Below are 14,126 nucleotides of genomic sequence, written 5' to 3'. Positions count from 1 at the left end.
GTATAGCAAACTATGTTTTGAGTGTCCTATTTTATTGTTGTGGAGCCCAATACATTAAGTGCCACACCTTTTGATCATTTTTGAGACAGCCCAAAGGAGGTATGTGTATATTTAAAAAAATGAAGCTGAGCTAAATAGCTAGCATTCCTTGCATTAGCAAAAACAATTGTAATGGAGAATGACTTGACTATAGTATGGAGCCTCATTGAACTGGTCAGGGGAACCTTATCCTTGTTGCGTACATAGCTAGGGAAACTAGTGGGAGGGAATGTGATTATGTAGAGCTGGAAACTTAAACAATCCACACCCACTTTGTAAAGACCACGCCCTGTTTTACAGAAGAGACAAAACTATGACAAACAAGCTTCTAATTTTAGACTTTTTATACATTACTGAAGACACCTAAAGCAAAACCCGGACATTTAGTAGAAAAACCTTGGGCAGTCAGTGATGGGTAGCTAGTGTTGAGCAACTTTCCAAATTTTCCATCTGGTAAATCTATGCATAATAAATAGGGTGAATCCTCTTTGAAAACAATTTAGCAAATGTTCTCTGGGTTTCCGCTGGTACAGCTCTTAAAAAAATGGCGTGAGAGGTATGCACCCATTAAAAAAACACTGTATTGGTGGATCAAATGAAATATATAATGTAAATGGAGTACATCAAGTTAGAAGTGGTTAAAAAATATTTATTTATTATAAATCCCTGTAATTTATCCACATTCTTTCAACTCCAGCAACACCGCATCGGGGGCTGGTAGCACTGGTGGCCCTCTAAAAGCAAAGTAAAACAGTACCAGCATCGAAATGGGGTGGGTTGTCACTCCAGGGGCCACCGCCAACTGACCACCCAACCCCCCCCCCCCCCCACGAGCATGCATAACTTATACTTGACCATGATCAACGGAGTGAGGTCAGTGGGGAAACAACAGTGCTTTAGATCTTGTCTGGGTTGGTGGGACCTAATATCCTGTTGGCCCGGTCTGACCCTTACCAGTACCAGTAAAACATAACTGTCCTTCCACCCTTCCACTGATAATATGGCTTCTAAACTAATCACATAAATGATATATTTGTAGATTGTAGACTGATTATAAAACCTGCACCCTATAGCACACCTACCATCTAAAGCAAGAAGAGTATGGCACACACAGGCAGCATAGGGCAGGCAGAGTAATGCCTGCGTGTGCCATACTCTACCTGCCCTATGTTGCCTGTGTGTGCCATACTCTGCCTTCCCTATGCTGCCTGTGTGTGCCATATTCTGCCTGCCCTATGCTGTCTGTGGGAAGTGAACCTGGCAGGGGTTTGTTCTGGGAGTTTGTTAGCAGTTGGAAATAGTCATTATATAGTCCCTAAGGTGTGTAATTATGTACTGGAAGTTGCCGTGCTATCCACAGGGGAGGGTATGCCTTAACATGACATAATTCTTTCACATATGATTGAAAGGTGATATCCCTACAGTGAGCACCAACCATTATGGTGTTTGCTGCACTACCACCATTACCAAAGCTATTTTGATAACATGGGTGTGGTCGTAAAAACTGGCTTCTATTAGCGGATGTAGATTACCTTTGTTGTAATAACTGGAATTGTTGTATAAACTGGATTGTTGATGGAATAAATAATTTATATATGTACTAAATTATTGTCCATTAGGGCTCTGGCACACGGGGAGATTAGTCGCCCGACTTACATTTTCGCCGGTGGGATGGCAGGGGAAGGCAACTTGGGGAGATTAGTCGCCCGCGAACAGGGAGTTTTGTCGCGGGCGACTAATCTCCCCGTGTGCCAGAGCCCTTAGTCCTGACTCTGTATACATTCAGGAAAACAAAATAGCAATACTGTATATGAAAAGACTGAAAGTGGGTCTTAGAGTATTCCAAGGTTTTTGGTAGGGATCTGATCCTGTGGTAGGGGCTCTCTTCACCTCTTGTATCGGTTATTGATTGCTTTATATGTTACTCTGTATGTCCAATGTATTAAACCCACCTGTTGTACAGCGCTGCGGAATATGTTGGCGCTTTATAAATAAATGTTAATAATAATAATAATAATAGGGGAATAGACCTCTAGCACTTCCAGTATTTCCCTCAGGCATACCAACAGTTAGCAACTATATGCTCTTAGCTACAAGCCTAGTTTTTCCAACGTAATAATACTGTGTGATGAGGGAAAATGATAGCATGCCTCTAGGCGGTGTTGACTTCTAGGATTTCCCAACCACTAAATTATTTAAACAATAGTAGGTAACTACTAATTATGTTTCTTTTATTTCGACTTTAGATGCATGCAGTCTGCCACAGAAATTACAGTACATAAGGTCACTAAATATATTGTTATATTTTACACAAGGTGTTTGCATAAATCTGCACAAATCTATTATTCCAATAATAAACTTGAAAGTTAGTATACATGCTCCTCAGGGAAGATAAAAGAAAACTATTCCCTACTTTCTGTCAGTAAACCCTTATTATAATATGTTTAAACCTTTCCTTTTAATTTTAATATTAAAGGAGAAGGAAAGTCACTTGGGGGTTCCAAAATGTTTAGGCACCCTCAAGTGACTTAAATCGCTTACCTGCTTCCTCTTTCTCCTGTGCGCGTATGCGCAGTAGATCGAAAAGCCGAACTTTAACAGAAAAGTCGTCTTTCACTCTACTGCGCATGTGCTGACCACTGGCATTTTAGGAAAAGGAAGCAGGAAGGAGGAAGAGCTCCGCTACAGGTACCCCGGGCTGGTGCTGTTCTCTCCTAACAGGGGCACCAGCCCGGGGTACAAGGGAAGCGATTAAAGTCACTTGGGGGTAAAATTTTGGCACCCCCAAGTTACTTTGCCTTTCCTTCTCCTTTAATGGAAAACAATGTAGGTCTCTATCAATTATATTGCAAAACCAACTCATATGTAAAACCCTGCTTCATCTAAAAAAACATTATCATAAAAATATACTTTTTTGGTTGTATGTGCCATTGGTACTCTTAAATAGAAAATTGCCATTTTAAGTTTTAAAGGCCGCCTCCTGGGAACATAGAATTTGTGTTTGGCACACGAACAAGCCAAGGCACACATAGATGCTAGGTCACATCAGACAATGAATGTACAGAATTCTGTCTTTTGCTTCCACACTGCTTCCTGTTACAGTTTGAGCTGCATTATTTCTGGTCATGTGATCTCTGAAGGAGATCTCTGAAGGAGAGTAAATGGTGGATCACTTAATAGACAGGGCCTTTATATGGATGACCCTAGATTTAGACAAACATTTTTGCAGTTTATCCTGGATAGCAGTGTGGGACTGGCCTGCCAGGTTACCAGACGTTCTCCTGGTGGGCCCTGGCCTGATTAGGCCTTTTGACCATCCTGGAGCTCAAAGCATTAACTCCTTTCTACGTTTTCCTGGCCCTGCTTACCAGCAGTGAGAGAGATAGGATTAAGGTGGCCATACATGGGCAGATTTCAGGTGGCAATTCAGGTTCTTAACAGTTCAGTGTCAAAATGAAACTGGGTAAAACAGACCTGCGCAAAATTAAAAATATTATTCTATATAATTAGTTAGGCAAAAATGTAATCTATAAAGGCTGGAGTAAGCAGATGTCTAATATAATGGCCAGAATACTGCTTCCTCCTTTGCAGCTTACAGGTACCCAGTTGCTGTGATACCTCTATGTATTAAACGTTTCTTATTAACGTCAGTGAACTGGCACCTAGTGGGGCAATTAAAGAGGACCTGTCACCCTAAGAAATAATTCCAATTCCTTTTCCATCAGGTTAGTCAATAATAAAAAAAAAATAAACATTACTTATTCTATATATACATTTGTTTTAATTATAATTTTTATTGAATTTTCAAAATTTACAACACAATAAAGAATTCATAAAAAAAAAAACTATTATCAATAGGCATTCTGGTAAACTTATGTTCCATTGATAAAATTTAAAAGGGCTGTAGTACCATTGTAAGGCAATTTTATCATTTGTTTCTTGAATCCTGCAGCATCTGGAGCCAGGCCCAGATTTGTGGAAAGGCCACAAAGGCCCGGGCCTAGGGCGGCAGAGGTTTAGGGGCGGCATGCCGCCCCGCCGCAAGAACATTTTAAAATTAATACAAATAAATGGGTTTAGTGGATGAGCTATTTTAGCACAATGTTTGATATATTTTGGGAAGCTCAAGAGCACAAAAGGTTTAGAGGAAGTCAATGTACGGCTCAGTGTAGATGGTCCCTCTACTAGACTGTGAAAAAAGTGTTGTATTTGAGAATTTGAAATTTGTTTTTATCTATGAAATTTCCTTTAGTGATGAAATGAATTATTTGTAAGTTGTTCTCAAGAAGCCATTGAGAAGAGTAATTTGTCTGCATTCCTGCAGGAAAGGCTGTAATATTGATTAGTGGCAGGATGGGAGATGGGTATTGAGTCAATCTGTGTCGTAGGCAGCATTTATCCCATGAGAGGGTGTGTGTGTGAGGAGTGGGTGGTCCTGAAACCTAATGGGTCTGTATTTCCTAATGGGCCTGTATTTTGTATCAAGCTAGGGCAAGTGCAGAAGGTAGCTAAAGGTGGCTTGTTGCACTGTGGTTACAGACAGGCTATATATACATTGTGTTTCCTTTGGCAGGGAATAACTACTGTGGGAAACACTGTTTTTGCAAGACCCCTGACCCTAATTACCTCATTAGGCTTTAGAAGTTGTCACATGTTGCTAACGGCAAAGTTTCCTAAAATCTTTTGTAACCCTTTCTTGGCACATTCACTTAATATTGGCTTTATTTCACAGGAGATATGTGTTCTCAGAGTAATATTCATACTGGGAACTGGGAACAGCACAGTGCCTCCACCTAGTGGACACTAAGGAACACACCTCTAGGGGATTTCCACTAGGAAATAATCACACACGGTTGCAGCAATATCAAACTTTATATAACTTTGAAATAGAAAGTAGAACAGCTTTAGGGATGACTGATAATCTTATCCTAAGGAACTTGTGTGGGCTATCCACGGCTGGCACAGTCTCTGTACTTGCCCAGCCCCAACTTGGATCCGGATAGACCCCCCCAACCTTTTAATCAGTTCAGTCCCTTCCCCAAGAGCTCTTTAGTCCCCCCAGGTAGCGCTACCTGCCCCAGAGTACCTTCCCCGTTGAAAAGGGTGGCTGCTCCCAGGTAGCAGGTAACCTGGCAATACCTGTTCACTCAGGGGATACACACTGAGAGTTCCACAGAGGACCTTATACTCCCTGGCAGCCCAGCAGACTTTTATTCTTTCAAGTCTGAACACACACTGTTTGTGCTGACTGCTCACTCTGGGTCTCTACCTCCGTACTGGCAAACAACAGCAGGGGCTCCCTTTATAAACTGCTGGGCCCGCCCCTAGATTTTTGGCTCCAAAGCTTAGGCACACCTCTCCCAGACGTGCACTGGGGCAGCCAGCCAACCGGATCCCTCCCCAGGCTGTAGCTAGGCTGGATGAGATCACAGACTGAGAAACAGGGGACAGGGTTCTCTGATCCCCTACACTTTAAACCCCCAAAGTTTGGGCTATAACTCAACAACCATGATCAACTCTGTTGCAACTAAGTGAGATCTGGAAATTAAGTTATTTGATGTTTTCAACCTGGGGAAGGCTATAGAAATATTCCAGAGAGCTGTTCACCTGCTGGCAAGAAAGGCAATGTGAAACCATAATGTGACTGCACACATTAGGTGGTTTGACTGACACAGGAGTGGTTATTGCGATTGGTTGTCAATAGGATTAATAATATGCAAATGAATGAGGAAGAGGCCAAGTATGCACAGAAGCCATGAAGCTGCAGAATTTTAATCTCTCTGCTTCCTGAATTTCTGCATCTGCTTAGACAAGGTCCTGCAGAGGTGCAACTCGATTCCCTTTTATCGGTAGGCAGAAAATGTATTTCTATATTACATTAAAAGGATGCATTTTTTTAAGCAAATAAATTGGCAAACAAGTTTGTTTTGTAAAGTCCTACCACATTTGTCACACATAACTACTAAGCTACATCAGCCAATGAATGAACAGGGGTGGGTCCAACCATTTTTTTTGCTCTTTGCTGTAAGGTGATCTCTGGCTAATAACACAAAAAAAAGTTAAAAAAAAAAGAAGTACAACTTATATACATTTTCTGGTGGTCAACAAATAGATCCTCTTAAGGAAGAATGAACTTCAGCAGGTTTACAATAATTTCAGTAGGCTGTATTTTAAAGTTTAGCATTTTATATATACAAAGTGGGTCAAGATGAATAAGTAATAACTGGAGGTGAGGTTTAGGAGCAATACTATTTGTAAAAATACTTGTATTGATAATGAAGTGCATGCAAGGCAAGTTATTATATACCTGTATGTGTGTGATTTACTTCCTACTCCTTTTCTCGGTTAGGCAGCCTGATAATCCTCTCTCCACCCTGGATAAACCACAGCAAGAGTATACAAGTTAGTAAAAGCTTAATCTAAATATATCTTGGCTAGAGATTATTATTATGAAGCTGGGAAGGAACGACTATAGCTCCCTGCAATATCAACAGCAGAAGAAGAAGAAGGTAAATTGCACATCGACCTAAATATATACAGGTATGGGACCTGTTATCCAGAATACTTGGGACCTGGGGTTTTCCAGATAAGGGATCTTTCTGTAATTTGGATCTCCATAACTGCTAAAAATCATTTAAATATTGAACAAACCCAATAGGCTCATTTTGCCTCCAATAAGGATTCATTCGATCTTAGTTGGGATCAAGTACAAGGTACTGTTTTATAATTACAGAGAAAAAGGAAATCATTTTTAAAAATTAGAATTATTTGTTATAATGGAGTCTATGGGACATGGCCTTTCCGTAATTCGGAACTTTCTGGATAATGGGTTGCCGGATAAGGGATCCCATACCTGTATTAATATATTTATATATGCTACCTGATATTAAAGGAGAAAGAAAGGTAAAAACTAAGTAAGCTTTATCAGAAAGGTCTATGAAAATACAGCCATAAGCACTCACAGAAACGCTGCACTGACTTCTCTGAAAAAAGATTTTTTTTTTTTTTAAATATTCTTTATTTTCTTTATTTTGAAACAGGTAAACGGGGGATACAGAAGGGAAGAGGGGTGGGGTAGTCATATATCATAGTTACAATTTTCATGCTTCTCTGAAAAAAGATTAGTTGTGTCTGTAATTGCTGTGCCACAGACACGCAGCTTTCTGTTCTCTGCTCTTTCCTGCTCCCCACTCCCTCAAGAATGCTAAGAACTCACTCCCCCCCCTGATCTGAGCCAATCAGCAGGAAGCTGACTCATAGGGGCTGATTTACTAATCCACGAATCCGAATCCGAATGAGAAAAATTTGGATTGGAAAACGAATATTTTGCGATTTTTTCGTATTTTTTGCGTTTTTTTCGTCGATGTTACGACTTTCCCGTAAATTGTCGCGACTTTTTCGTAACTGGTATGACTTGCGCGAATTGTCGCGACTTTTTCATAGCCATAACAAATTTCGCGAATTGTCGTGACTTTTTCATTGCCATTATGCCTTTGGAGAATTGTCGCGACTTTTTCATTGCCATTATGCCTTTGGAGAATTGTCGCGACTTTTTCATTGCCATTATGCCTTTGGAGAATTGTCGCAATTTTTTCATTGCCATTACGACTTTCGCGAATTATCGCAACTTTCGTATTAAGAGCTCGAAAAAGTCGCAACAATTCGCGAAAAGTCGCAAAGTACCGATCATTACGAAAAAAACGCATTCGGACGTTTCGGACGTTTGTGGATTAGTAAATGTGCCCCATAGTCTTACTAACTGAGCATGTTCAGTTTGGTCTGCATGTCTGTGCAGGAGTGAGGCATTATGGGAACTTTCTTTACATAGCTCAGCGTTTTTTCTTCCTGTTTGGCTTCAGATCTTCTGAACAGGTGAAATATCGGGAGACTTAAGGGAACCCTTGAATTACTTCCGGGCTGATGGTAATTCCAGGTTGCTTTTGCACAAGATTGTGCGCTTGATCAGAACAGGAAGAAAGGGGCGCTTGTTGCAAAGGTGTATGCATGGCCACAATTTTCAGTAGAGCAATTGCATACTCAATTTAAGTACATTTTAGCACTTTGCAATTACTTTGTGAAAAGAGCCTTCAAGTCGGTTCCCAAAGATTTTTTTTTTTTTTACCAGGAGCAGCAAAGCCATATTTACCTAGCCCAGAAGTGTCCAGCTAAGCCAATCTATTCAGGGAAACAGCAAAGGTTAAATCATTCCTGGTGCCATTTTCAGATGTTATGTTTAAAAAAATCTGAATTGAAATCTACATATAGTTCAAATACCTCCATGTACTGTAATTGTTCTGCAATAATATGTATTTAGTCTCAAAACACTTGCCACAGTATTAACATTAAAAATAAAATTGCATGTGTGTATATCTTTATTTATATATCAATGCTGTACATTTTTACACTACAATAAATTACAAACAGGGAGGACAAACATTGCATTAAGTACATTTTCACAGTTACTAGAAATACTAGCCTTTCCGGGAATACTATTGTTCATGGATTAATACAATAAAATTCAGGAAAGGTTTATTTTAAAATTCATTTTAGTGCAGGTATAACAAGGATACTCCCAGACTTCTTAAGTTTTAAGGTTTTTGATTTGTTTCAGTTTTATTTTATTTTTCCAGATCTCCACTACGGCATAATACCAGGCTCAGACTGGCAATTTGTGAATTCTTTAAAATGCAGTAAAGTCATCATTTATTGGGCTGGTAGGGGGCTGTTTGAGCATCTGTGTACTTGAAATGCTAGGGCCTACTTTGTATTTCAGTCGAGCCCTGTATAATGCTGTCTGGTTGGCAAATTCACTGACCTCAGACCTTTAATTGTCAGAAAGAAGAATGACTAGTGAACAAACTGTTTCAAAAGATAACCAACAAAAATCCAGGGATTAATGAACTCTCAAATGGTTAATATGAGTATATCATGAACACAAAAGCATGGGTTTACAGGCCAAGTAGAATGGAACACCCTGGTGAAAATAACTCTATTCAGCTCTGGCAACACTTCCTGTATCAATCAGTTTTTTTATATAATGTATTTGACCTATACATCCTTCTATTGTACAGTGTTATGAAATATACTGGCACTTTATAAATGCTTATTAATAAGTGCTTATTGCTGTCATTGGTTATAATCGATGCTTAGCGATGTAATTTGTTACATGATTCACTGCAACTTGTGTATTATAAGAAATAAGGTTTCCCTGTAAAATATGAGTATATAGGAAGCCACATCAGAGCTATGACCTGTACAAAAGCACAAGGCTAAATGCCTAATATCCAGTCATGGAACCGAGAAACGAAAGAGCATATACTGGTGTTACAAGAAAAACACACACCAAACTGCACAAAGTCCCATATAACTGTCAGGTAAAAGGCTTGTCTGTTATGATTCATTCCTTCATCATCATCATTATCTGAATATGAAAACAGCACAGCAGTGTTCAAGTGCTCTTTATGGCAGACTCAGATTATAATAAGAAGAATATAAATTTCTCTCATTGCTTGGCAATGATTCAGTCCTCCCATGCTAGTAAGTTGACGTTTTAAATAATTCTCTTTATATTAACTATACATTTTACAGAGGAAAGCAAAGGATTGCATGTAATATACAGTTTTATAACCCATGTGATTTGCAGATATCTATTTTCACTTTGATTACCTGTGTGCTGCTTAATTTGGGGGACCAGATACCAAGATGAGAGAATAAATATTTCCAACTATATAACCTATTTTGTTTAGGTTCTGTCTTGGTTAACAGCTCCCTCATCTGCTCAAACAATGAAAAAATGCTTATAGAAAATGCTGTAGTTTGCCAAAGAGGGCAGACCACAACAAAAGAACCACTAAAGAAAATAGGGAGTTACCACTGACTGTGGCTGACAAATGAGCAAGGTACATCACTGCTCAAGATTGGCAGGGACATGAGTCCCCACAAGGTATGCAATAAAAAATGCTTATAGGCTACATTACCTAGTACTGCAGAGCAGTCAAGTGCACACCAGTAATGAATAAGGGCCAAGCACACAAGCAAAACTGATTCCACCACCTGAGACAGCAGCCCCAATGCCAACCCCCTCTCCCGCTCCACGCAACTTTAGATTTGGAGCAGGTCAAAGGGGGGGCCGCATAGCTAGAGCCAAATTTCCATTTTAAAAATGTAAATTTGTCTCTTAAGGTAACCAAAGGCAGCTTTTGCCGTCCTTGGTTACTGCCCGCTCACTGCTGGGAGCAGGGAGCCTAATGGCAGGAGCGCCCCTGGCCCCCTGCACACAAGAGTCCATTGCACTTTATTTTATGCACTCAGATGCCTTTACCCAGTGGTACCAGCTGGTAAATAATCATAGGCCTGTGAATGTATAATGGCTGGTACAAAACATGTCATGCCAAACTAAGTTTTTATATGGGATGGAATTGCAGGAGACCTGTCCCCCAGACATAATAAAAGTAATTTGCAAATTCTTTTTTAATGAAAACATTCATACCTATGAAAACAAAAGTTTAACCTCATTTGCTCTTACATGCCCATGCCCACTTCTGAATATTTGGAGCAGGCACACATTACTTTTGGACCGAAGTAACCAGATTAGACGTTCAAACTCCAAAATGAAGAACAGCAGAACCAAATGCTGTATTTAAGAAAAATTACAAAGAGTAAAAAAAATATAAAGACCAAGTCCACATTATTTTAAAATACCCATGGTTAGACTTGTGAAAAGGCCACATATCTCTAACTATCTTAGTTCTAACCTCTATCTTAGTTCTAACCTCTTCTGTGCTTCCTCTGATCCTGAGTTACTGGTAAATACCACCATCCGCAATAAACTCCCATGCCCCCCTGCAGCCGCAACGCAGTCGTGCCCACAACCCCGTCCCTGGCTTAACCCTCAGACGTGATTTCTGCGCTCCTGCGCACGATCTGCTGAGCGCATTTGGAGGAAATCTAATGTGAAAGCAGATTTCCTCCACTATAAATTTGTTATGGTGTGTCTCAATACTGCCCTATCCCAGGCTAAGCAAGTATACTATAACACACTTGTAAATAATAATAAATCAAACCCATGGCGCTTATTTTCCATATTTAACTCACTACTTCATCCTTCACCTAATGAATCAACCGTATCTGAACATACACCCTAGGACTTTGCTGACTTCTTTAAAAGCAAAGTTAATTCCATCCGCAAACAATTTTCCCAACCTTCACATACCAGTAATCTCAACCTTCCCAAATCTCCTCTTTCCGTATTCAGCACATTTGATCTCGTAACAGAGCCTGAAGTTTCTCAGCTTCTCCGTTCCTCTCCGCCTACTACCTGCTCACTGGATCCTATGCCCTCATCCCTACTAAAACAGTGTGCCCCTGCCCTTACTCCAGCTCTTACCCACATATTCAATTACTCTCTGGCTTCTGGTACTTTTCCCTCTCTATTCAAACAAGCATGTGTCAAACCTATTTTTAAAAAAGGCTTCACTGGACCCATCTTGCCTTTCTAACTACCGTCCCGTCTCTCTCCTACCCCTAGCCTCTAAACTCCTGGAACTCTTTTCTCATGTCACTAACTTCCTCTGCACCCACAATCTGCTGGACCCTATGCAGTCTGGTTTTCAGCCTGCCCACTCCACTGAGACGGCCTTATGTAGAGTGGCAAATGATCTCCAGACTGCCAAGGCCAAGGGACGCTACTCAGTCCTCATTCTCCTGGACCTTTCCTCTGCTTTTGACACTGTCGACAATTCTGTCCTTATGCAAATTCTCTATTCTCTGGGTATCCGGGATCAAGCTGCATCCTGGTTCTCTTCCTATCTCTCTAACTGCTCCTTCTCTGTCGCTCTTGCTAACAAATCCTCTACCCCAGCTCAGCTTAGTGTGGGGGTGCCTCAGGGCTCTGTGCTTGGTCCTTTGCTGTTCTCCCTGTACACCCTCTCTTTAGGAGACCTTATTTCTTCTTTTGGTCTTAAATATCACTTATATGCAGATGACATCCAGATATATTTAGACACCCCTGCACTAACTGCTGATGTTCAAACCCAGATTGGTAACTGCCTCCTGGCTATCTCCTCCTAGATGAACCGACGCCAGCTCAAACTTAACCTAGCTAAAACAGAGCTGATGGTATTCCTGCCCAAACCTGGCCCTCCTTTCACCATTACTATTGATGGCATGACCATTAACCCTGTTAATTCAGCACGCTGCCTTGGGATCTTCTTTAACCAGTCCCTCTCCTTCTCTAACCATATTAGTAACACTGCCAAAACCTGACGCTTTTTCCTCCGCAATATTGCCAAGATATGCCCGTTTCTTTCACAAGTAACAGCTAAAGCACTAATCCATGCCCTTATACTTTCCCGTTTAGATTACTGCAATCTCCTACTAACCGGCCTTCCAGACTCCCACCTCTCTCTCCCCTGCAATCCATCTTCAACTCTGCTGCCAGGATCCTCCTGCTCTCTCCTAAGAGGGAACCTGCTCAGCTTCACTTAAGCTCTCTGGCATGGCTGCCTGTTAAGCAAAGGTTAGTTTACAAAATCCTTCTGCTGACATTCAAAGCCCTTCACTCCTCTGCTCCTCACTACATTTCTTCACTGGTCTCTCTGCATGTTCCTGGTCGTCTCCTCTGCTCCTCTCAGAGCCTCCATCTTTTTACACCATCCACACCCACTGCGCTCTCTCGGCTTAAACCTTTCTATCTCAATGCTCCTTACCTCTGGAACTCTATCCCTGAATCCCTCCGTAGGGAACACTCACCCACTCACCCATACCTAGTGCACTCTTACCTACCAATGTGTGCCTCTTTGTTACCCAACCACTTAGACTGTAAGCTCTATGGGGCAGGGAGCTCCTTCCTACTGTGTCTCATACCACATGGCACTTACTCCCTGTGTATTTATACTTACTTATTGTATTTATTATAACACTTGTCCTCCCTGTGTGTCCTTTTCTATATTGTAAGATTGTACAGTGCTGTGTACCCTTGTGGCACTTTATAAATAAAGTTATACATACAAGTTATACATACATATGACCATGCCTACGGTGACACACCTTTAGCATGGTGACATCTGACCCAATTTATAAAATAATTATAATTAATTATTTTACACAGTTTTCCTATAATTGTTTACTAACCATATTACATGTATGAGTGGGAATGCAACTTTGGCATACAAATCATATTTCACATTGCATAGCACATAACATCCCACAAACAGGAGACACAAAATCCATTGCACTGGCACTGTAACTCTGTAAAGGGATCAATTGCCATTCATGGAGGTTTATATTTTTGTTGGTGGAGGTTAATCTGTTATTTCTGATCAAGTTTGCAATTTCAAGCTCTGAAATACATTAATTTATAGGATTCTAAAGATAATTTCAAAGGAAATGTACTTAAGTGATGTAGCCAGCAGAGGGCACTGACACACTATTTAAGAGTTACCATGGCTAAAGAACATCGCAGAAGCAGAAACATTATTTATTATTATTCTTTCCTTAAAAATATACCTCCAAGTAGTATGCCATATAAAAAGTGACTGTCTTGTCTCTGTCACACATATATAGTATTTACTGCGCAAGGTGCAAAAAACAGGCACAATCAACCATGTTTTTTTGCACTTTTCACCCTTATCACCCTTCTTTTATTCCAACAATGGACAAGTGACAAAGATTAATCAAGATATGCATTTATACCCTCATAGTATTAAAAAAAACACATTGAGCCAAGAGCATAAAATAACCGATATGTTATCTTGTTCTTGCATATGTCTCAAGCTTTGAGCCAAGAGGTCTCATGATCAGTTCTGATTGCACACATTCAAAACACATACACCCATCTAACAAAAAACAACCCTTACCTAAAGTAACCTCTAATTTCTGATTGGCTTGACCTATAAAATCTAATATTAATCCATACAATCACTGAGCAGCAATACACCTTAGGGCTGTGACACACAGGGAGATTAGTCATGCCGCGACAAATCTCCCTTGTCACGGACGACTAATCTCCCTGCAAAGCCATTCCACCAGCTAGAATGGAAATCGTTAGTGGGATGGCATACGCAGCGCCGCGATTTGCCGAAGTTTCC

Source organism: Xenopus tropicalis, chromosome 2 (genome assembly GCF_000004195.4).
Source record: "Xenopus tropicalis strain Nigerian chromosome 2, UCB_Xtro_10.0, whole genome shotgun sequence".
In the NCBI taxonomy this organism is placed as follows: domain Eukaryota; kingdom Metazoa; phylum Chordata; class Amphibia; order Anura; family Pipidae; genus Xenopus; species Xenopus tropicalis.
Note: the sequence above shows the minus strand (reverse complement) of the source record.